Source organism: Chrysemys picta, chromosome 3 (genome assembly GCF_011386835.1).
Source record: "Chrysemys picta bellii isolate R12L10 chromosome 3, ASM1138683v2, whole genome shotgun sequence".
Classification (NCBI taxonomy): Eukaryota; Metazoa; Chordata; order Testudines; family Emydidae; genus Chrysemys; species Chrysemys picta.
Window position 1 is genome coordinate 3,995,537 of NC_088793.1, and position 22,614 is coordinate 4,018,150.

General features: G+C 48.3%; 1 long non-coding RNA gene across 1 annotated transcript; it reads left to right on the forward strand.

Annotated features, from left to right (window-relative positions):
• The first annotated feature begins 1,404 nt into the window (after positions 1-1,404).
• Positions 1,405-10,311, forward strand: LOC135982129 (uncharacterized). Its single transcript, XR_010599316.1, has 4 exons — positions 1,405-1,474; positions 8,466-8,522; positions 9,574-9,693; positions 9,827-10,311. It is a non-coding gene; the product is annotated as an uncharacterized LOC135982129 (long non-coding RNA).
• The last annotated feature ends 12,303 nt before the right edge of the window (positions 10,312-22,614 follow it).

The window sequence follows — 22,614 nt, forward strand, 5'->3', positions numbered from 1 at the left end:
CTCCAAGATCTCTTTCTTGAGTGGTAACAGCTAATTCAAACCCCATCATTTATATGGATAGTTTGGATTAGTCTTTTCCATCTTGTATGGGTCGGGTTCCCTGGAGGCCTCACTCCCCTGAAGGCAAAGGAATTAAACCACTGAGAATCTGACCCCGCTGTTGGGTGTGTCACGGATTGAGTGAGACGTGGCTGATTTTTCACCCTCTGTCTCTTTGTTTAATGGTGGCTCAGGTCCCCTTTGCAGAGGGAGCAGGAGCTGGACATTGGAGTCTCTCCAGGGCAGGGACCGTGTCCCCCTGTAGATGCGAGTTCAGCACGTGGCACAATGGGAGTGTGACCGGGTGTGCCACTCATGGGGTGTTCGTTTGACACCTCCTGCTGGTCACTCTGTGGATTAGCTCCAAGGTCAACACCCTTTCCATGGTTGCATGTCGTCACACAGTCTGTTCTCTTCAGGCTGCAGCTCCTCTCTTGTTCCGGGAACCACATCCTCCTCTTTGTGACTCAGCCCCCTGGTCAGGTCACTCAGGATTTCCCCCCCTGCTGGAGTACAGTCCTTCAATTCTCTGTCACTCCTGCAGTGACCCTGGCAGTCTTCCTGTTCACTGCCCCACTGGTCTATGCCTCACCCTCGGTGGCTGGTAGGGGAACCTGGGCCTGCCCTCTACTCCGGGTTCAGTCCAGGGATCCTCAGCCCAGCAGTTCTTGGCTTTCTTCTCTTAGTCCTCACGGCTCCTTCCCTGGACTGTTTCCTACCACTCCTGGTTCTCCTCCACCCCCCTTCCTCTGGGAGTACAAGCTCCAAATACACCTTCCTCTTCCCAGGAAGGGACTGCAGCCTATGCATCTCTGCAGCCTCCAAACACGGCCCCCTCTGCCCAGGGAGGGGCTGCCCTTTCCCAGCAGCAGCCCTGTCTGTTGCCAGCTTCCTGGCTTTATGGGCCCCGCCTATTCCTGCCCAGCTGAGCCTGCTTGCCATCAATTCCCTGCTCCCTGGCTCTTCCTCCAGGTGTAGCCTATGGCGTTAATAGGCCTGCCTGGGCACCTTACCCCCTTCCAGTCCTGTGTGGTGTGGACACCCCGTCACAGGGAGCATGATCCTGGCTGGTGCATTTGGGCACCGCTCTAATGTCCATTAATAGGGGGCAGGGCCAGATTCTCCAAAGCTGCCCCGGATCTCTCCAGCCAGCTTTGCTTTCCCCCAGCCCCTTTCACCCTAGAGCCCGAGTTGAAACTAGCTTCTTTGTGTGACAACATCCTTTGGGTACCTGGCCTGCAAGGAGTTACTCAGCCAATCCCTGCTTCCCTGACAAGAGGCTGCCCAATCAGGAAAGGCCATTGGCTTGGCAGATCAGCTGGTTTGGGGGTGATGTCATGGCAAGATCCTGGCATGCTGGGCTTCCTGGTAGAAGCCTTTAACAGCATTAAGTGAGTAGCACTGGGAGCGACAGCCCAGGCGCTGGGCGTTGGGGGTAAGTAGCAAAGGAAGGCAAATTATCCCCTGGGAGCGAAGCAGTGAGGAGCTCAGGGAGGGAGGCCAGCGTGGGGGTCTGTTGCTTTGGTGGGTTTGAACCCTGGGATCCCAGGTGGGTTGTGCCTGGCATTGGGTTAGCAGGACAATCCCATGGGGAGGAAGTGGCGCGAGGGGGTTTTACAAAACCCATTGGCACCGTTTGCCGTCTTTCTATTCCGTGTCTCCTAAAAGCCCAGGCTGGGGCTGAAAGCGCCGCGATCCCCCCATGCAGAGTGGCTCCCCGTCACTGGGTGTGTCCAGCTGCAGGCTCCCTCTTTGTCTGTCTGTCCTGTCTGACTCCCACGTGCTGGCTCGCCCTCACCCCTTGGGAGGGCCCACTTTGCTTTGCTGCTTGGCGAGGTGCAGGCTCCGGTGCCTGTAGCAGCATCCAGGAGTGGGAGCCACTGGACCACTCCAAGAGAGACGCCCAGCTCCACCCCAACAGCTGGGCGCCAGCTCCTTCCTTATCATCATCCCAGAGCTCATCTGTGCTTGGAGCAGCGCTGCCTGTGCCCAGCTGGTGGGTGCATCCACCCGGGCAGGGAGAAAGTGCGGTGAGTCCAAATCTAATACTCAGGGGCTGGATTCTGTATATTTGACGTTTTCTTTCCTACTAATCTGTCTAGCCATAACCTGGATTGCATGCGGTTTTATCTCTCTCTCTCTCTCTGTCTTTCTTTCCTTCTCAACCCCACAATAGGTGCATTGGGCCTGATTCTGATCTCCAGCTGGTGTAAACGAGGAGTAGCCCCACTGAAGTGAGTTTGCGTGGGGGTAAAGTCAGTGTACGTGGGATCAGGATCAGGCCCGTTGAGTTCAAGGCTCGTGGGCTGTACCCAGAGCACAGGCGGGTCTCTGATCCCACTTCCCATCTGGCTGCAAATCACTGCCTCCCTGTCCACGCACCCCACCCACCTTTGGGTGGAAAACTCCATTAGCCCCGAGTGGGGTGAGTTAGGGTCACTCCCAGTTCCAGAACATGCCCCGAGGATGTCGCTTTTGGGGGCAGCCCCACCTGAGAGCCAGCTGGGGTGGGACGGGATTGCAGGGGCCTGGCCCGGGGGTTCCCAGGTGGCTTCCCCTGCATTACTAGATGGGAACAGCAGGCCCCAAAGCAGCGAGACGTGAGGAAGCAGCCAGGGGACGGGGGGTGCTGTCAGTGCTGGAAAGCTGGGGGGGCGGAGTCTGCTTTATTGATGGAGGCAGGAAACGTTCTTTCCTTGTGATGTCTTCAAATATTTATTTCAGATGGGGGAGGGGCAGGTGAGAGAGGAGAACTGGGCAGCAGCTGGAGGGCCAAGAAATGCATCGAGCTTTTAAAAGCTGAACCAGCCCTGGGGAGGCTGGAGGTTTCCCCACCTGGCTAGGGCTGTGCAGGCAAATCGCACCTGCCCTTCCAGTCGCACGGGTGCCTCATTGTTCAGCCCAGATGAGCTCATCTGGCATTATGCAGGGCGGCTGCTGCCTCTGTCTAGCAAACAGCAAAACTAACTGGGAGTCGTCAGTGGGCTTGTTTTAACCTCCAGCGCCTGCTTCCACAGTCCTGGTGGGCTCCCTGCCCCGCAGCCTGCCTGGCCCTCCGGCGGTTTCCAGCTGGGATACTGGTGCCCCTCAATCCTGACCTGCAGCCCCCCCTATTGTCCCAGCCCTGGGCTCCCCACACAGCCCTGTCCATGCCCCCCACTCCTGACCTGCAGCCCCCCGGCTATCCCAGTTCTTAGCCTCTCTTGAGTAAAGAGGTACAATGTGGAGATTTGTGTGGCAATGCTGAGAGATGGACAAACATCCACTGGGGTCTGGGAGGAATCGTTTCAAGCATTCACTTCAATCAGGCCTTCAGAAGGGCTAGCCCGTGGCCCCTGCAGCGCACTTCTTCATTAGCAGCTGAGGAACGTGCGTTTCAATGGGAGCAGAGGGGTTCCAATCAAGGTGGCCGGGCCGCATAGAATGTCAGAGCCCCTCCAGCCTTTGTCACTATGTTGACATGGGATCAGCCCGTGCACGGCTGCAGCAGGGGGAAATTCCCCCTTAGCTGAAATGGCAGCGGCCTGGGTTGGGGGGCAGTAACTGGACATTGGGAGTCTGATCAGTAGATCTGACCGGACACTGGGGGGTGCTCTTTTCCACTGGACAGGGCACCTGGCCATCCTATCCCACGAGTGTCCAGTGCGCCCACTGCCTGACCAAGAAGATGAACAAGTAAGCAGCAAATAATGCTACAAAAAGGGGATTCACGTCACCTAGAGGTACAGGCTGTCCTGGAACAGCAGGAACCAGCCAGCTGGAGAAGGGGAAGTAGGGAAATAAAGAGAGAATGGCAGACAGGGGTTGTGCAATTACTGCCAGAACTGTTCAAACAGCGCAGTGCCCTGGAAACAGGCAGACAGATTGATGGATATCAAGCCGGCCGGCACACAGCTTAGCCTGCACTGAGGGCCGATAGCCAGCAGAGGGAGCCCACGTACAACCAAAGGAGTGTGGCAGCGGAGAGCCAGCAGCGTGTGATTGATCTCGGATAGGCCATAACGCAATCAGGGCCGGCTCTACCATGTTTGCTGCCCCAAGCAAAAAAAAAAACCCACTCGGACTGACGCTGCCCAAACCGCCAAAGTGGGGGGGGGGGGGGGGGGGAAGAAAAGAAAAGCCGCCCGGACTGTGCCACCCCGAGAATGGAGGGAATGCCGCCCCGTAGCATGTGCCGCCCCAGGCACGTGCTTCCTCCGCGGGTGCCTGGAGCCAGCTCTGAACAAAACAATTCCCCGTGGAAAAGGTGTCCAGGAGGCGTGAAGTCCAGCAGGACAGCAGTGAAATGGCACCGTTTGTGGGCAGTGTTGGGACGTTCAACAGCACCTGCGAATCGTGGGTGGTTCACCTCCAACGTTTTCAGCAATTGGTAACCTGCAACACGGTTCCAGACAGACAGTGAGTTTCAGCCTTGCTGTCAGTGATGGGTCCAAAGGCAAGCGGACTGCTGCCTGACCTCTGCTTTCCAATTGGCATAAGCGCCGACTGGCATAAGTGCCGACTTTCTAATATGCCAGGGGGAGGGAGGGGCACCAGGCCACGCCCCCACTCCACCCCTTCTCCCAAGGCCCCATCCCAACCCTGCCTCTTCCTGCCTCTGCTCTGCCCACATGCCTTTTCCTCCTCTTTCCCCTCCCCTGAGCATGCCCCACCCTCAGGCCTCCCCTCTCCCCCCCAGCGCCTTCTGCACGCTGCAGAACAGCTGATCCATGGTGGGCGGAAGGCGCTGTGGTGACGACGAGGTGCTGATGGGGGGCTGCCAGTGGGTGCTAAGCACACAACATTTTTTTTCAGCACCTATGGTCCATTTTTTCTCAGCACCTAAGTATGCCACACTTAGTGCAGCGATGCAGGGACATTTTTCTCCTATTCCTTCGATGATAGCAGAACGATATCAGATTCATGAGCAACATCCGGGAAGAAGAGAGTTGGTAGCACAGTTTGTCGTTGCTTTATGGAATTTGTGACATCACTGTCAGTTCGGACAAACATTACGTGACGCCCTGCACAGCCAGTTAGTCTCTGGATTACCCAATGACCAGGACCAGAAGAAGTTATTGACTGTATCGGCGCTTACATTCAAGAAGGCTGTTGAAGTAGCAGTTGCAATGGAGACCGCAGAGAAGGATTCTCTGAAATTTAGTGCGAACCAAGAAGTTCACCTCCCGCATCAGCAAGACAGAGGACCACGGGAGCATAAGGAATTTCCATGTGACCATTGTGAGCAAACTACGCACTCTGAGAAGGATTGCTGGGCGCATCAGGTTATTTGCTGAAAATGCCAGAAGAAAGGACACATCACCATGACACTGACCAAGACCTAGCACTACACGTATTATCAGAAGCGGGAGTCCGAGATAGCATCTGGGTCAGAGATGGCAGTCAGATCTCCAATCCGAGCTGGAGTTAGAGACGACATCTCCTCGATTATCTTTGGAATTTGAACCTATCGGTATTGTAGGCATTTTCCCTTGGTGATGGATCGTTGCCCGTTCCTTTCTGGTTTTGGACCACATCATGGAATTCTGCCATTAGCTGCTACTCGGGTGGCGCTAGGAGACAGTAAGGTTAGGGTAGCTGCAGACTGCTCAGTAAAGGGCCCTGGACTGGACCACAGAGCAGAGAACCAGCCTGGGTCCCCTACCAACCCCTGCTGCGTGGTGCTGTCTGGGGCAGTAAGCTAGAAGACTGCCTGGGTCACTGGAGGAGTGACAGGGTCAGGGCAGCGGGCATGAGAAATGCCTGATGCCTCTTGAGGAGCAGAGTCTCCATTCCAGAAGGGAAAACCACTTAGTGACCTGGCCAGAGGGCCGAGTCACAAAGAGCCAACAGAAGCTCCTGGAGCAAGAGAAGGGCTGCACACTGAGAGACAGAGATGGCGTGCAACCACAGGAAGGGACGTCAGCCTCCCAGAGTTAATCCCCCAAACCGCCCGGAGGTGGCACCTGTCACGGCGTCCCTGGGCGATGCTCTGGAACTGCTCCCTAGGAAGCCAGTCAGGACTCTGGTGAAGTCTCCTCTCTGTGAGCAGACTGTCTTCAGGGCAAGAAGCTCACACGGCTTCACCTTCCTGGGTCTGACCTTGGAGCATTCAGCATCCTCTGCCCCTCCGTGCGCTTCCCACAGCGCGTCCGCCCTGGCTGGGTGCTGGCGAAGCCAGAGGGTCCTGCACCCCCACTTCGCAGTCAGACGTGACTCTTAGCCAGCCAATAAAACAGAGGTTTATTAGATGACAGGAACACGGTCTAAAACAGAGCTTGTAGGTACAGAGAACAGGACCCCTCAGCTGGGTCCATTTTGGGGGGCAGTGAGCCAGACAACCACATCTGCACCTCATTCCACATCCCCAGCCAGCCCCAAACTGAAAATTTCCAGCCCCTCCTCTCCCTTTGTTCCTTTCCTGGGCCAGGAGGTCACCTGATTTCTTTGTTCTCCAACACCTTCAGTTGGCACCTTTGTAGAGCAGGGGCCCAGGTCATTAGTTGCCAGGAGACCGAGTGTTGGCCATTTGCTGTCCAGACAGCATCACATCTGCCCTCTAGGGCTCTGCAACAATCACACCCCCTTCTCCCAGCACCTAGATACTTAAGAACTGCATCGGGGAAGCTGAGGCACCCACACACTATTCGGAGAAAGCGCTACATCAGCGACAGTTCCGAGGAGGAGGCGGGAGCGACCGAGGGGAGCCCTTTGGCCCAGCCATTGATGGATACGCCGGAACCCAACCCCAAACCCTCGTGAGTCAGACCGGTGAGCGTGACGGCCTTTCTTTGTCCATTCCCTCAGAGGTGGAAGGCGATTGTGGCTCGGGGGAGTCACCAGTGGACAAAGCGAACGGAAAAGACGGCGCTCAGGTAAATGAATGCTTAAGAAGCGGCGGTCGATGGGTTAGGAACCGGGGTTGCGTAAATTAAAAAACAAGCAGCGGGGGTGCTTACACGTTTTCTTTTTTGAAATTTTTTAACAGCTCAACGATGCCTTTCTAGAGGACCCGGACAGCGATGCATCAAGCAGCGAAGATGAACTGGGCCCACCATGTTTTTGCTCAACGCCAATACGAGTTGTTGAAGAGGACTCTGAGGATGATGGCTATGAGGAGTTTAGGAGGCGGCTTGGCATAGAACTAACTGAGCCAGTGCCACATCGTGAGCGTAAAAAAGTCCTGCGGACTATTGTACGCGTTGCTGTTTATGCTGTCCTTAAGCACTGCCTTAGGGAAAAGCTTTTTGAAGATTGTGAGGGCTGTGTCATAGATGCGCCAGGCCAAAGGCACCATGATTGTGTGACTTGGACTTCAGTGGATATAAACAGCAAGCTCCGGGGCCTGTGTGCTGAGCTGTGTTTGGAAAGCTTATTAAACACTGTTGTTGCCATAGGCTATGGTATGCAATGTTTGTGCCTAACCCAAGAACATTTAGCGCAAGGGGTGACCTTGATAAATGCTGTGCAATTTAGTGCAGACCCTGACCGTGTTCTAAGGAAAATGACCAAACCGGAAGATGCCTGCTTAGAGCGTTATATTGACCGTCTAGTCCGCACAAAGAGTTACAGAACCCTGCTTAAGAAAAAAACTATTTGTAAGAAATCTAAAAGGATTAAGTTAGAGAATGGTGAGGGGACAAACATGCGATATAAAACTTGGTAGCTGTAATTTTTTTTTAAAAGGGGGGCTTGTGACTATTTGTGTTTTGTTAGAAGGCTTTTGGCCTTTAAGTGCGCTAAAAAGTTTTAGTAAAGCATTTTGGTTTTGTTTTTAAGAAGCTGTATGTTTTTTAAATAAAAAAAATAAATTGTTTGTGAGAATTAGCTCTTGTGTTTTGTGTGTAGCAAAAAGCTGAAATGTATGTTGTGGTGGGGAAGGGGAAAAAATCCTAAAAATGTGCTTACAATAAAACAACCAAGGCTAGTTCAGACATGTGTCTGACTACAATAAAGTTAATACGGAGATATACTTATCTCATAGAGCTGCCTTTACTAGCAGGGCCAAATATTGATTTGAGAATATTGAGAACCAGAGCCCTAAGTGGTTCTCTTAAGGCTTGAACTCACAGCCCTGGGCTTAGCAAGCCAATGCTTAAACCACTGAGCCATCCTTAGTGTGTTAAACTGAATGGGTTTTAACCATACACACACCCACCCACCCACCCACCCAAACTGGTTTTACTCCCAAATTACAAAAGGGAATGCTATGGGTGGGGTCATTACATTAACCTCTTAGCAAACTATGTTGAAGTTTTGTTTAACAATGGGCTAAGAGGGGATAAAAACCTCAGGTATGCAGCACTTTGTCCTTTTTCAACTTGGATAGCTGCTGGACTGCAAAAAGAGGTAAGACTTGCTGGCTTGAACTCTGAAACTAGATATTATAGAAGGCCACTTTTTGCCCAGGCTGTTTTAGTAAATAATGGTGCCTATCTTTATTGCAGTGTGATCGGTTAGCATGGAACCAGGAACTTTAAACTGCATTTTACCACCAGGCCAAGGTAAAAAAAAAAAAAAAAAAAAAACCATTTTAACTATAGTTGTGCTTAATACTGTTGAATTAACAAAAGTATTCCACAGGCTGCATAGGCATTTGATGGTAATACTAACTAACATTTTTTGCTTGTTCTTGAACCTGAAGGCTTAAGCACACATGAGGGGGAACAGAACAACCATGTGCCTGCAACACTTTATCCCATAGTGAAAGGGAACTTTTTTTGACTGTGTATAATGTGATGGGTTTAAGGCCCTGTGGGGGTGAATGCTACTAACTAAACCAAAGGCACATGGCTGGGGTCAGAACAAACCATGTGGCTTCTAAATGCCTGTGGGTTTTTGAAAAAAGTGTATGGCTGCAAACTTGGTTTGGTGTGTTTTATAAAGCTGCTGGTGTGTGCAAGGCAGAGGTTTTTTAAAGTACTTGGCATAGAACAAGGAGCAATGGTCTCAAGTTGCAGTGGGGGAGGTCCAGGTTGGATATCAGGAAAAACTATTTCACTAGGAGGGTGGTGAAACACTGGAATGCGTTACGTAGGGAGGTGGTGGAGTCTCCTTCCCTGGAGTTTTTTAAGGCCCGGCTTGACAAAGCCCTGGCTGGGATGATTTAGCTGGGAATTGGTCCTGCTTTGAGCAGGGGGTTGGACTAGATGACCTCTTGAGGTCCTTCCAACTCTGAGATTCTATGATTCTATGATAGGTTTTTTTTTTTGTTTTTTTTTTTTTACTGTGTATAATGTGATGGGTTTAAGGCCCTGTGGGGGGGTGGATGCTACTAACTAAACCAAAGGCACATGGCTGGGGTCAGAACAAACCATGTGGCTTTTAAACTAACAAGAGTTTTTCTGCAAAATGGATTTTTAAAAGCCGTTTTGGTTTTTATTTTGCAAAATGAGATGTATTTAAAAAACCTGTTTGTTGTACAGCCTGAAATGGATTATTTGGTTGTAAAGCTATGACTTTTTAAATAGTAAAACACTTTAATGAAGTAAGTGTAATGTATGTTTACAAGACGGTTTCATGTGTTTTATAATAATGTTGCTGTTTGCTCCACAGTACAGTCAAAACATGAGAGATCCTTAGACCAGAGGGAAAACAAGCTGAAAAGAAAAAGGAAAGAGACAGCTGAAAAGGAAAATTCACCAGCATCAGTGACTGATGGATGGATGAAGCCCTGTAAATATATTTTGCTTATTGGTTTGGCTGTTCTATGAGGGTTTTTTTTTTATTTTAAGTAAAATACATAGGTGTGGGTGAGAGAGGTGCTAAAGTTCAGTTTTTGTAAAATGTTGTTTTTCCCCTGTTATAGGCCTGGGCAACTTTTCTGACAATGCTGTAGTCAGAGATACAAGGACATCTCCTCCAGAACTGCCAACAAACCAGAAATCTGCTTTGAGACCTTTAACAACGCAAAACAGCGCAAGAGCGCAGCTGAAACATCCGGGCGGTCCAAACCTCATATACGTCAAACCCAAGGACAAAACAAAAGACTCTGGTAAAAAACAACCACGCCACCACAACTCCAGTTCCTCAGTGGCCACCACCACACCAAGCCCTGAGGAAACTGTGAGCGAAAACACACACATTCACAAACCCAGAGCACGCACTCTAGGGGTTCTGATGTGCGCAAACCCGGAGCATGCGCTCTAGGGGCTGCGTTTAAAAAACCATGGACTAAAAGCTTCTGCGATGCTGAGGTATTGCAATCACACAACCAGCACTCCAGTTCCTCAGCGGTCACCACCACACCAAGCCCTGAGGAAACTATGAGCAAAAATGCCCACATTCACAAACCCGGAGCAATGCGCTCTAGGGTTGTGAATAAAAAACCAAGAACTGACAAACCATTCTCCCAAAACCATAAGCTTGTCCAGCTCCCCCATATTTTAGTAGTTGGGAAGGGGTTGAGGCTTTCCTCAAAAAAGTGGTGGAGGATATATCCTCGGGTAGGCTAAAAGAACGGGATTCTAGAAAGAAATGGAAAAAATATGATGCTTGGTTCAGAGCCATGCTGAAAAACATAAGGGATGGAAAGGGTGGCTCTGAGCAGGCATGACTAGTCGCAAAAAGGGGCCTGGGTAAAAGGGACACCTTCCAGGGTACACATCAGTTTATGTGTAAACAAAAGGGGGGACAGCGTTTGGGGGATAAACAGATGGCTGCCAAAAAGTTCCAGGCCCGGGTTGTTGTAAAAATTTTAAAAAGGGCTAAAGAGGTAATGAGGAAAAAAAACAAAAACAAAAAGAGATGCCCCCTACTGGAGGCTCTCAAACTGGCTTGTCTGAAAATGGGGAGGTGGAATTAGACTCTGGTTTAGCAAATTCCCCAGAGGGCTCTTTAGATGGGGCCCGTTCTACTCCCAATGACTTTCATGGAGGCGCCTCAGAGTTTGACTCTCAAATAGCATCTGATGTAGAAGATGCCGCTAATGATCCCGTAGAGGAACCCCCAAGTAACCCCGAAAATGCAGAGGTGTATATGGAGAGAGTGAGAAGTTGGCAACGTGAAGTATCCAGATTTGGGGGGTCGGTGTATTGTGAGGAATTTCGTTTTGTCAATCCTGAGGGAATAAATTCAGCTCAGCAGGTTGTTGAAGCCATACACCGGGGAATACAGTTAGTGCTCGATGACATTAATGGTAGAGTAGGCCCTGATGATTATGCTCAGTTACGTTTAGAGAGCCGTAATTTAACTAATTCTTTGTTTTCGGTCAAAAGAACTAGAAATGAGCTGACTGCTGAGGATTTTTTAAATCAGACCTCAAAACTGCTACAGAGCAATAGAGAGTTGCATCTCGATGGGACGTTGCGCCTTGTTGTGACAGTTGTAAAAAACAGGGGTGGGGGCGCTCGTAAACCTACGGACGCGGAATTGTTAGCGGAGGCAAGAAAGTTACATGACAAACTGGGGTGGTCAGATCAAAAAAAGGTTATGCTCAGCGACGTAGCAACGTTTGAACAGCATTTAGGAGTTAACATACAGGTGGTGTTGTATACGGCGAAAGGCGGCTGGGGGTTTTTTAAAATGGGGGGCACAGTGTGCCCCAAGACTTATTTTATCCTGTTGCACGATGAGCATTACTATGGGGTTTTGGATGTAAAAAAGTTGTTCGGGGCGAAAAATTATTGTGAGTTTTGCCACATGGTGTACAGCCACGACCACTCTTGCAGGTATCGTTGCCACCTCTGTTTGAGCGTAACGTGCTCAGACAGCGTGGGAGTGCAGCAGCGGTGTCCTAGCTGTAGACTGTATTGCCGGTCCAAAGAGTGTTTAGACAGACATATCGACTGTGCATCAAAAAACCAAGTCGAATGCCTGTCTAAAACTTTGTGTGAGAAGTGTCAGTCTTACGTGGACAAGCGGCACAGGTGTAAAGGGAGACGTTGTAAGCAGTGTCAGGAGTTGATCGTTGGTGATGTAGACAGCCACCTCTGTTTTATGGACAGCCTTAGAAAGCCTGAATCTTCAGAAAAGTATATTTTTTATGATTTTGAATGCACGCAGGAGACCGGGGTGCACACTCCCAATTACATTTTTGCTATGTCCCTAAAGCCAGAAAAATCCTGGGAATTTAAGGGCGATAAGTGTCTTTATGTGTTTGTGAAGACCTTTATTGGCAAAGCGTTTCGGGACTACACATTCCTAGCACACAATTCTAAAGGTTATGATGCATACTTCATTGTTAAACAGTTACTCAAGGAAAAGATGGGCCTAGAACTGATCACTCAGGGTAGTAAACTAATGTGCGTGGAAGTTAAGGCCCTGGGCATTCGTTTTATAGACTCTTTAAACTTCTTGCCCATGAAGCTTAGCAAGCTACCGCAGGCAATGGGGTTTGAAGGGTGCAAAGGGTATTTTCCACACTTTTTTAACACGTTAGAAAATCAAAATTACGTGGGGCCTATGCCCGGTATGGAGCACTATGGTGTAGAAAGCATGATGCCCAAAGAAAAAGCAGAGTTTCTCGACTGGTATCGGGACCACAGCTCTGAGGTGTTTGACTTGCAAAAAGAGCTCGCGTATTACTGTCAGCAGGATGTAAAAATTTTGAGACAGGCCTGTATCCTATACAGAAAAGAGATTATGAAAATGACGGAGAAGGGAGATGTAGTAGAGAAAGAACCTGGTAAATTCACTGAGATAAAACTGTGTATAGATCCATTCCGGTACATAACACTGGCATCTGTCTGCATGGCTATGTACAGGTTTATGTTTTTGGAGCCTAACACGGTAGCTCTTCTCCCTCCAGACAACTATCACAGGCAGAAAAAGAGATATTCGACCCCATCTATTCAGTGGCTGTTGTATATCTCTCACAAAGAAAATATACAAATACGGCACGCTTTACAGGGTGGGGAACTACAGGTAGGCCCCTACTTTTTAGACGGCTATGCCAATGTTGATGGGGTACGCACAGCCTTTGAGTTTAACGGTTGTTTTTTCCATGGCTGTGTCACCTGTTATTGTGAAAAAGCAGAAAATCCTATGACGGGGACATCTTTTGGGTTTCTTTATTACAAGACGCAGCTCAAGATCGACTATTTGAAACGCCTTGGTTTTGTAGTGAGGACTCTTTGGGAGCACGAGTGGGAGGTGATGAAAGAAACCGACAGGGAGCTTGCAGACTTTTTAAACCGAGCCCAGTTACCCCAGCCTCTCGTGCCTAGGGATGCTCTCTTTGGGGGGAGGACAAACGCTATCCGCCTATATTACAAGCCTAACCCCGGGGAAGAAATCCACTATTATGATTTTACCAGCCTGTACCCTTTTGTAAACAAAACCAAAGAATACCCTCTCGGACACCCCGATATAGTCTATGACAAATTTGGGCCCCTTGCAAATTATTTTGGAATTGCAAAAGTTAAAGTGTACCCCCCACGAGGCCTCTTTTTCCCATTGTTACCCGTCAGAGTGGGTGGCAAGCTTATGTTCCCGCTATGCCGAACCTGTGCGGAAACCGAGCAGCGGGAGACATGCACCCATACTGACGAGGAGCGGGCCATCCTGGGGACTTGGTGCACGGTGGAATTGAACGCGGCCATAGCGAAGGGGTACGCGGTGGCTAAGATCTATGAAATCTGGCATTTTAATGAAAAATCTGATAAACTCTTTTCAGAGTACATAAAATTACACCTCCGTCAAAAACAAGAGGCTTCAGGGTATCCCAGTTGGTGCACAGACGAGGAAAAACAAAATAAGTACGTTAGCGATTTCTACCAGAAAGAAGGCGTGCATTTACGCCAACACGAAATCAGATCAAACCCTGCTAAACGCCAAATCGCTAAACTGTTTTTAAATTCTCTGTGGGGTAAATTCGGCCAAAGATCCAACCTACCCAACACCAGCATCGTGAGAGACCCTAACGAACTTTTGCAGTACCTGTTCTCCCCCAATTATGAGGTTTCATCCTGCGAGTTTATCGATGATGAAACAGCGTGCGTGTCGTGGAAGCACGCAAAAGAACGGTACTCTGTTTCTGGCAACACCAATGTTTTCATAGCCTGTTTCACCACTGCTTATGCCCGCTTAGAATTATACAGTCTCCTAGACGGTTTGCAAGAGCGGTGCCTGTACCACGACACTGACTCGGTGATCTTTGTGAAAAGGGAGGGTGACTGGAATCCCCCTCTGGGGGATTATTTAGGGGACCTCACGAGCGAAATTCCGCCAGATCAACACATCACCGAGTTTGTGTCGGCAGGCCCAAAAACCTATGGGTATAAGCTGTTGGGTGGAAAGGCCTGTATGAAAGTCAAAGGTATTACCCTAAACGTAGCAAACTGCGAAAAAATCAACTTCGACAGTTTGAAAGACCTAGTCTTGGACTATTGCACGGGTCTGCAAGAAAACACCTCAAAAAAGATAGAGGTGCAGCAGCCCTCTATCGTAAGAAACAAAAACCAGTGGCAAATAGAGACAAAAACCCTTAAAAAGACACACAAAGTGGTTTACAACAAAAGGGTCCTAGGAGAAGGTTTTAAAACCCTGCCCTACGGCTTTTGAAAAAAAAATGGATAGGAGGTGGAAACACCCCTTTTCTGCAATTCTCGCGGGGCCTAGCAACTGCGGGAAAAGTTACTTTATAAAAAACGTGTTGGATAATGCCAAACACACACTGTCTGTTATGCTTGAGAATATCGTGTGGTGTTACAGTTGTTGGCAACCTCTGTATAAAGAACTGCTTTGTAAATATCCCTTTATCAATTTTGTGGAGGGGCTGCCTGAGGCTTTTGACAATGACCGTTTGTTTCCTACTAATAAAGTAAATATGATTATCACAGACGATCTGATGAACTCGGCTTGTGAAAGTGATGAAATCGAGAAAGCTTTTACCAAGTACGTGCATCACAGAAACCTGAGCATTATGTATATAGTTCAAAACGTATTTTGTCAGGGAAAGAGTCGCACGATTAACCTAAACTCAAAGTACATGGTTCTGTTCAAAAACCCCAGGGATAAATTACAAATCGCTACGCTCGCTCGGCAAATGTACCCCGGCAAAGCTCAATTTTTTCTAGAAGCTTTTGAGGATGCTACCAAAAAACCTTACGGCTACCTGGTGGTGGATTTAAATGCTTCCACACCAGAAGCTTATAGACTAAGAACTGGTCTTTTCCCTCCAGACTGGCCGGCGGTTTAGACTTTTTGAAAAAAACAGTCGGGTATAAAAAGAGAACTTATCGGCAGGCCCCTTTTTAACAGCCGGGGCTGCTACCGAAAACATGTCTAGCTGCTTGAAAAGAAACCTGGTCCTTTTAAAATGACTTAGCAAATCGTCCCCGCAGCAAAGGAGGGCTATACTGTGTTCAGCCTCTGACGATCTAGTAGCGGCCATCTCAGAAATAGCGCTCAATACCTTAAAAGGAAACGTTCCTTTAACACAGAATCAAGTGCGTGTACTGAAAAAGAAACGCACGCTTATAAAAACTTTGTGTAATAAAAGGGTTTTTTTTAAAAGAAAAAAGCATCTGGTAAAGCAGTCTGGGGGGTTTATCGGACCTCTGTTAAGTTTTGCTATCCCTCTCATAATGGGGCTTTTAACTAATTGATAATGGAGTATGCAGAAAAAATGTTCCTGGTGCCCAGCCACCAGTTGGAGCAATTAAGAGCTCCCCCTCCGGCAGAGGAAAATATCAGAACAACCGCAACTCGCTTACTGGATGCTGAAATGAAGTCTGTTCTTCAAAGAACTGACTTGACTGAATATGAAAAGGCTCAACTTTACAGCGCCGTGCTTCAAAGGTACCTAATGTACGTGAAACAGAGCGAAGCGGATAAAGGGAAAATAAGTCTGTTTCTACCGGAACAGGAACAAAGTGTAACTGCCAAACCCCCAGAAACACCAAAGAACTCAGACTTTGTTGCTCAGGAGGTGTTGGATAACGTCAATAAGTGTTATAAGAAAAATGCAATAGTATTGCTAAATAAGCTGGGCCAGGATAAAAATCTCTCTTCGTGGAACGATAAAGGGGCTTTTGTGTCCAAAGGCTCTGTGGTTAATGGTTCTAACATGCTCGACTTAGTCAGGGCCGTCACCCAGACTCGCTCTGTTCCTAGCAGGCATGTACCTAAAGGATGGGATGTGTTTATGAATGCCATGGCGGAACTGAACGTACCATCTTCCGTCATGGGCAATGCGGCCAACAGAAATCTTTTGGAACGCCTCAAGGCCTCGACTGCTGACACCGGGGTGGATCGAGAAACCGTGACCCCTTTTTTTGCCACCTAAAAAACGAAAATTGGCTAAAAGAGCCGAATGGCTCAGTGTGTAACATTTTTCACATTCTAATTTAAAAAAAAAAATGGTAATGTTTTGCTTTAAATAAAACACTTCTATAATTTAAAAAAAAAAATCTGTACTTTTTTCCTCAATTTGGTTTAAAAAAAAAAAAAAACACACCAAACATCATTTGTCTTTAAACCCCTCACCTGGGGTGCTTTATTGGGTAACATGGCTATGAAAATCATTGCAAGATACACATGTCTGGGCTTGTTGAAACATGTTTTGAGCAAGGCTAGGCATGCCCAAGAATTTAAATTTACTTTTTACAAAATTCATCCCCATCCGGTCGTTTTGCACTAAGTCGTTAGAATACAAATTTAAAATCCGATCAAAAGATAAACCCTTGCTACGTTGATGTAAGAAAAACACGCAGTGATAGCCGCAGGCGACGGAGCGGGGGTCTTGTAATTGTCTATTGTGAAACACAATGTCTGTGGCATTTTTGTTTAAAAATTTCATAATGCTTTTAGGAAACAACACACTGTTCGGGGGGTGCCCATATGAGTCAAAAAACTCTCCACGGTTACGCTCGGCCAGATACAAGGCAAGCCAGTGTTCACCCGGTTGGTTGTGTGGATGCGTGTTCACCACCAAGCCTAGGGGTCTCTGAGACAGCTTGCGTTCTGGGAGCCAATCGCAAGGGAACACATCTAAGAAATTCTTTTTCGTGTAAGGGTTCGTTGATAAGACACGTGAGAGCTGCACGGTGTCCATGTTCACATATAGTCAAACAGAACGTTTCTCCTCTGATTTATTTCTATGACATTGTCAAAAACCCCATACACAATCATATTAACGGTAACCGTTAAAGCCTTCCCAAAACGTATTTCTGCTCTCAGGTTCCCGGTTTTAATCAGGGAATAGTGATCAGCGCATTCCTGGTCGGGAGACAGGTCAAAGGCAAACAAGGTGTAACCCTGTGCAAACTCCTCACATCTGTAGATGGTGGGGTCGCCATAATTTTTTGGGATCACCATAATAGGGTTTTGCTTTTTTTAGAAACCTCGCTCTCTCCGCGGCCGCAGATGCAGCTTGACGATCACCTTGCCGAAGCGAAATGAGACATCTCTGTTCTGGTCTGTCTTTATTTCAATGGTAATGGTGTCGATGTGGTGTTTACTGACAGGGACGTAATGAGGTTTGTCGCAGGTAATGGTAACAAACTCGTTGTTCCTTCCTCGGACAGGGACGCAGCGTAACAGGGAACAGAAAAGTCCCCCACAAACTGGTGTTCTACGATATCCGTGTATACATACAAGGAGTTAAAACCGCCTGTGATGTCTGCCGAGAAGGGGAATTTTTGGACGTTGCGTTTGGGGCCCAAACCCAGAATGTTAGCTAGCTCCCCGCCAGTAGAAAACATGTACATAAAATCGGAAGATTTAAGTCTCACTTTTCTACTCACAGGATCGTAGTTCATGACCACCTCAGGCGGTCCGGAATGCCGAGCCACGTTGCTGTTCATATGCTCCAGTAATTCGGGGATGGTCGAGTAATAACCTCGCCGTAGGATAAAATTCCACGTTGTAGCTCCAAAGGTAATTTCAAAAGGGGTGTCTTCGTTGATAGTATTCCAGCTGTGCGGGTATTGTATTTCCACTAACCCCACCTCCCAGGCACCCAGGAGATCCAAGGGTTTAATTAGCCGTATTGTAAAGTTCGAAATGGTGTTTTGGGGAAAAACTGCAGAGCTGGCATTGCTGGGCAAAGTAATGTAAAACCCGCCGTCACTCATTTCTCTTTGTCCTTGCAGAAGGAATCTTTTGTTTGTTCGTGTCTAGATGTCACAAAGTTGAGAAGCTTCCACCCAGCTGTTAAACTTATCAGGCCACCCCAACCATTTCACCAGTAGCTGCTTTTTTCTCCCTTTTCCTTTCTCTGCTAAAACTTTTTCAATCCTGTAAATCCTGTCTCGTTTGGGGTTTACTTTTTGTAATTCTTCAGGGTAAAAAGATCCAGTAACTGCCTCACCCTCGTAATCTTTTAAGCGGTATACAGGTCTCTGGCCCCTGGTTAAGGCTTTATCCACTATGAATATCTCATCGGTAAACGTCTGTTCATAACCTTTTTCAAAAGCGCCTTTGGTTTTAGATAGTCTCACGTGGTCACCTTTTCTAAAAGGGGCAACAACCGGTTTTATTTGAAAATTATCTCCGTAAACCGTTTTCCATACCTTCAAAGAATTTGAAGGGTTAACATCAATGGGTCTGGTACGTATAGTTCTGTGAACGCTCTGGTTGTAACTCTTTATAAAGTCAGGTAAGACGTCAATGTAGCGAAAGGTGTTATGGGCTGTAAAATATCTCCACATCCTAGTTTTTAAAGTTCTGTTAAATCGCTCCACAACCCCTGCTTTGACTTCATTATTGGTAACAAAATGGTGAACTCCATGCCGCTTTAACAATCCACTTAAAGGTTTGTTTAAAAATTCTTTCCCCCGATCGGTTTGTAATTTTTGAGGCACACGACCTTCACTGAAAATAGCTTTAAAGGCCTTGAATACTTCAGCACTCGTCTTGTCTTTTAGGCCTAAGGCCCATGCATATTTGGATAGAATGTCTATCACTGTTAAGATGTACTTAAAACCGCTGTTGTGTTTGGAGAACTGGTGCATATCCACCAAATCTGCCTGCCACTGCGCATCCACCTCTGAAACAATGGTCTTGTTTCTTTTAAAACGTATTCGAGCCGGTTTGTGTAAAGTGTAAGCATCCTGGTCTGAAAGCCAAGCTGTTACCTGTCTTCTGTTCAAAGTTTTACTGTGCTTTCTGGCCGCTTGAAAAAGAGGGTTAACCCCGCCAAAGCTCCCACCTTCCCCGGGGGCGTAATATATTTTCTTTAACAGCGCCATCTGTGTAGACATGACTGTTACTGGTACCGTCTTTTACTACCACAAGTATAAAAGGGGACACATTCATATTGACACATTTGATTTAAATAAGTTTTATTAATCGCCTGGTTTAACACAACCTTTTACAGCCACCTGTAAAATGGATGCCATAACCCCCTACCATAAGGGAGTCTCAGATGGTTCATTCTTCCATTTTGTCCTTTTCGGCTTGAGATCTGTGTCTCAGACATGAGCAAAGGCAGCTAACGCACGATATGTTTACTCCCACAGGGCTTCCAATGTGTAAGTTCTTAAAGGCCTCTAAAAAGGCATCGTCGACCTGTTGAAAGATTTTCAGAAAAAAAAAAAAACATGTAAGCGCCCCTCACTGCTTGTTTTTTAATTTATGCAACCCCAGGCTCCTAACCCATTACCCACCCCTCCTCGACCGCCGCTTCTTAAGCATTCATTTACCTGAGCGTCGTCTTTTCCGTTCGCTTTGTCCGCCGGTGCCTCCACCAAGCCACAATCGCCTTCCACCTCTAAGGGGGTGGACAAAGAGAGGCTGTCTCACGAGGGTTTCGGGTTCGGGTTCCGCCGTATCCATCAACGGCTGGGTCAAAGGGTCCTCCTCAGAACTGTCGCTGATGTAGCGCTTTCTCCACACAAGGTCAAAGACCCTCGGGGGTAAAACAAAGTCTGAAGTTCTCACGGGGGTGGTAAAGGAGTCCATGTTTCCTCTCAGCAGCCTTTCCGCGCTTTCGAAAACACGTGTCCTTGGTAAGAGATGGCCGCCTCCTCTGTCTGGCGCTGGGACTTATGGGGTAATGGTGCTGCACTCTGATTGGCGGAGGGCCTTGGGGGGCGTTCTTAGCGGAGTCACACAACTCCCTTTCGGAGGGGTCACCCCAACCCAAAAGTCACCCTAATTGGTCAAAATCTCCTCTCGGGGCGGTCCTTTTGGCACGAAACCCCTCCTAATTGGTAGAGGGTAGTGGGGGGAGTTCTTAGAGGGGTCACACGACCCACTTCCGGACGGGTCACCCCGCCCCGGAAGTCCCCCTGATTGGTCAAAATCTCCTCTCTGGGCGGTCCTATCGGGACGAAACCCCTCCTGATTGGTAGAGGGTGGTGGGGGGAGTTCTTAGAGGGGTCACATGACACACCTAGCTTCCGGCCAGGTGGCACCTCGACCCGGAAGTAATACCCCCATGGGGGTGGGACTTCCGGTGACAGATGGGAGGGGTCAAGGGGCGGGGTTAGGGCTTGATTGATGGTAGGGCCCTTAGGGCTTGATTGATGGTAGGACTCCCGTCACACCACGTAAACAATAATGTCTTTGTGTTTGGAAAGCTTTTCAAAGTAGGGTGGAGGAATGCGATGTCCTGTCCCTTTAAATGTTCAGAGGGCTCTGTGCTCTCCCCTGCTCCTCAGTGCAAAACCTCACTCTCCTGTTAGTGTCTGTTGTGCAACCAGAACAATAAACGCTGGCACAGCAGACAGCTGTGTGTCCATCACCTCCCTTTGCGTCCATCTGTCTGCCTAGCTCCTTCTCCGCTGGCTCCAGCAACAGCACCGCTCTCAACAGAACATGTTTTCATGACCCTCTGGGCCTTCTAACTTGGCTGGATCTTGAGGTCTTTGCTCAGGAAAGACTCCCATTGACTTCAGTGGGAGTGTTGACTGAAGAAGGACGTCACGCCATGGCCTGGTATTGTCATGGTGTTCCCTACCCCCGTGCAGTCCTTGTACCTGCAATGTGTATGCACAGACCCCTACTCTTGACCAAAGCCCCCCACGGAACTCAATGGGGGTCTGCAAGGGAGTGATGGTTTGTGCGTGAACCTGTCTGCCCAGGACCTCACACTGAAGGCCTGTTGGTGGGTGGTGCCTGGGCCTCGTGCTGTGTCTCTGCACAGGGTGAATTCTACCCTTAATGAGTAGGATCAGGTGAGTCGACACAGGTCCTTTGGGCCTGACTCTGGTGTAAATCAGGGCTAGCCCCACTGAAGTAAATGGACTTACGAGGTGGCGAGAATGGCCCACCGGGGAGTCAGTGGAGTTACACCCTGAGGGAAATCACCATCTCTGGCCCTTTCTCTGCACCTGGGCCCAAGCCAGCTGTTTGCCTTGTTAGAAAACGGTGCAATGAAATGTGTTAGACAAATAGACACACACACACACAAATGTTAGAGAAATGATGATAATATCAGGAAACAGGAATTTTTACTTTTTCTTTGGGTCTCTGCTGATGCAGCATTCCAGAACTTAACTGAAAAAACTTCAGGCTTGCGTGAAACCTGGCTTGTGTGTCTGACTTTGTAAAACCTTGGTCCGTGTAAACAGCCGGGTGAAATGGGGACTTGGTAACTTCAGGGGCCTCCCAAGACAACCTAACAAGCAAAACCTAAGGCCGCAAAAACAGCCCTGTAAGATATGAGCAACTGGATGGGGCCAGTGAAATGAACAGCGGAGAAAAGATGATAGAAGTAGACAGATAAAAATAAGTTTTCATAGGATAAGCAATAATATATTAGTTTGGGATTGTTATTGTGATTCATGCATAAGGTTTTAGTCAAGTATCAGAGGGGTAGCCGTGTTAGTCTGAATCTGTAAAAAGCAACAGAGGGTCCTGTGGCACCGTTAAGACTAACAGAAGCATTGGGAGCATAAGCTTTCGTGGGTAAGAACCTCACTTCTTCAGATGCAAGTAATGGAAATCTCCAGAGGCAGGTATAAATCAGTATGGAGATAACGAGGTTAGTTCAATCAGGGAGGGTGAGGTGCTCTGCTAGCAGTTGAGGTTTGAACACCAAGGGAGGAGAAACTGCTTCTGTAGTTGGCTAGCCATTCACAGTCTTTGTTTAATCCTGATCTGATGGTGTCAAATTTGCAAATGAACTGGAGCTCAGCAGTTTCTCTTTGGAGTCTGGTCCTGAAGTTTTTTTGCGGTAAGATGGCTACCTTTACATCTGCTATTGTGTGGCCAGGGAGGTTGAAGTGTTCTCCTACCTACAGGTTTTTGTATATTGCCATTCCTGATATCTGACTTGTGTCCATTTATACTTTTACGTAGGGATTGTCCAGTTTGGCCGATGTACATAGCAGAGGGGCATTGCTGGCATATGATGGCGTATATTACATTGGTGGATGTGCAGGTGAATGAACCGGTGATGTTGTGGCTGATCTGATTAGGTCCTGTGATGGTGTTGCTGGTGTAGATATGTGGGCAGAGTTGGCATCGAGGTTTGTTGCATGGGTTGGTTCCTGAGTTAGAGTTGTAATGGTGCAGTGCGTGGTTGCTGGTGAGAATATGCTTAAGGCTGGCGGGTTGTCTGTGGGCGAGGACTGGCCTGCCTCCCAAGGTCTGTGAAAGTGAGGGGTCGTTGTCCAGGATGGGTTGTAGATCACTGATGATGCGTTGGAGAGGTTTTACCTGGGGACTGTAGGTGATGGCCAGTGGAGTTCTGTTGGTTTCTTTCTT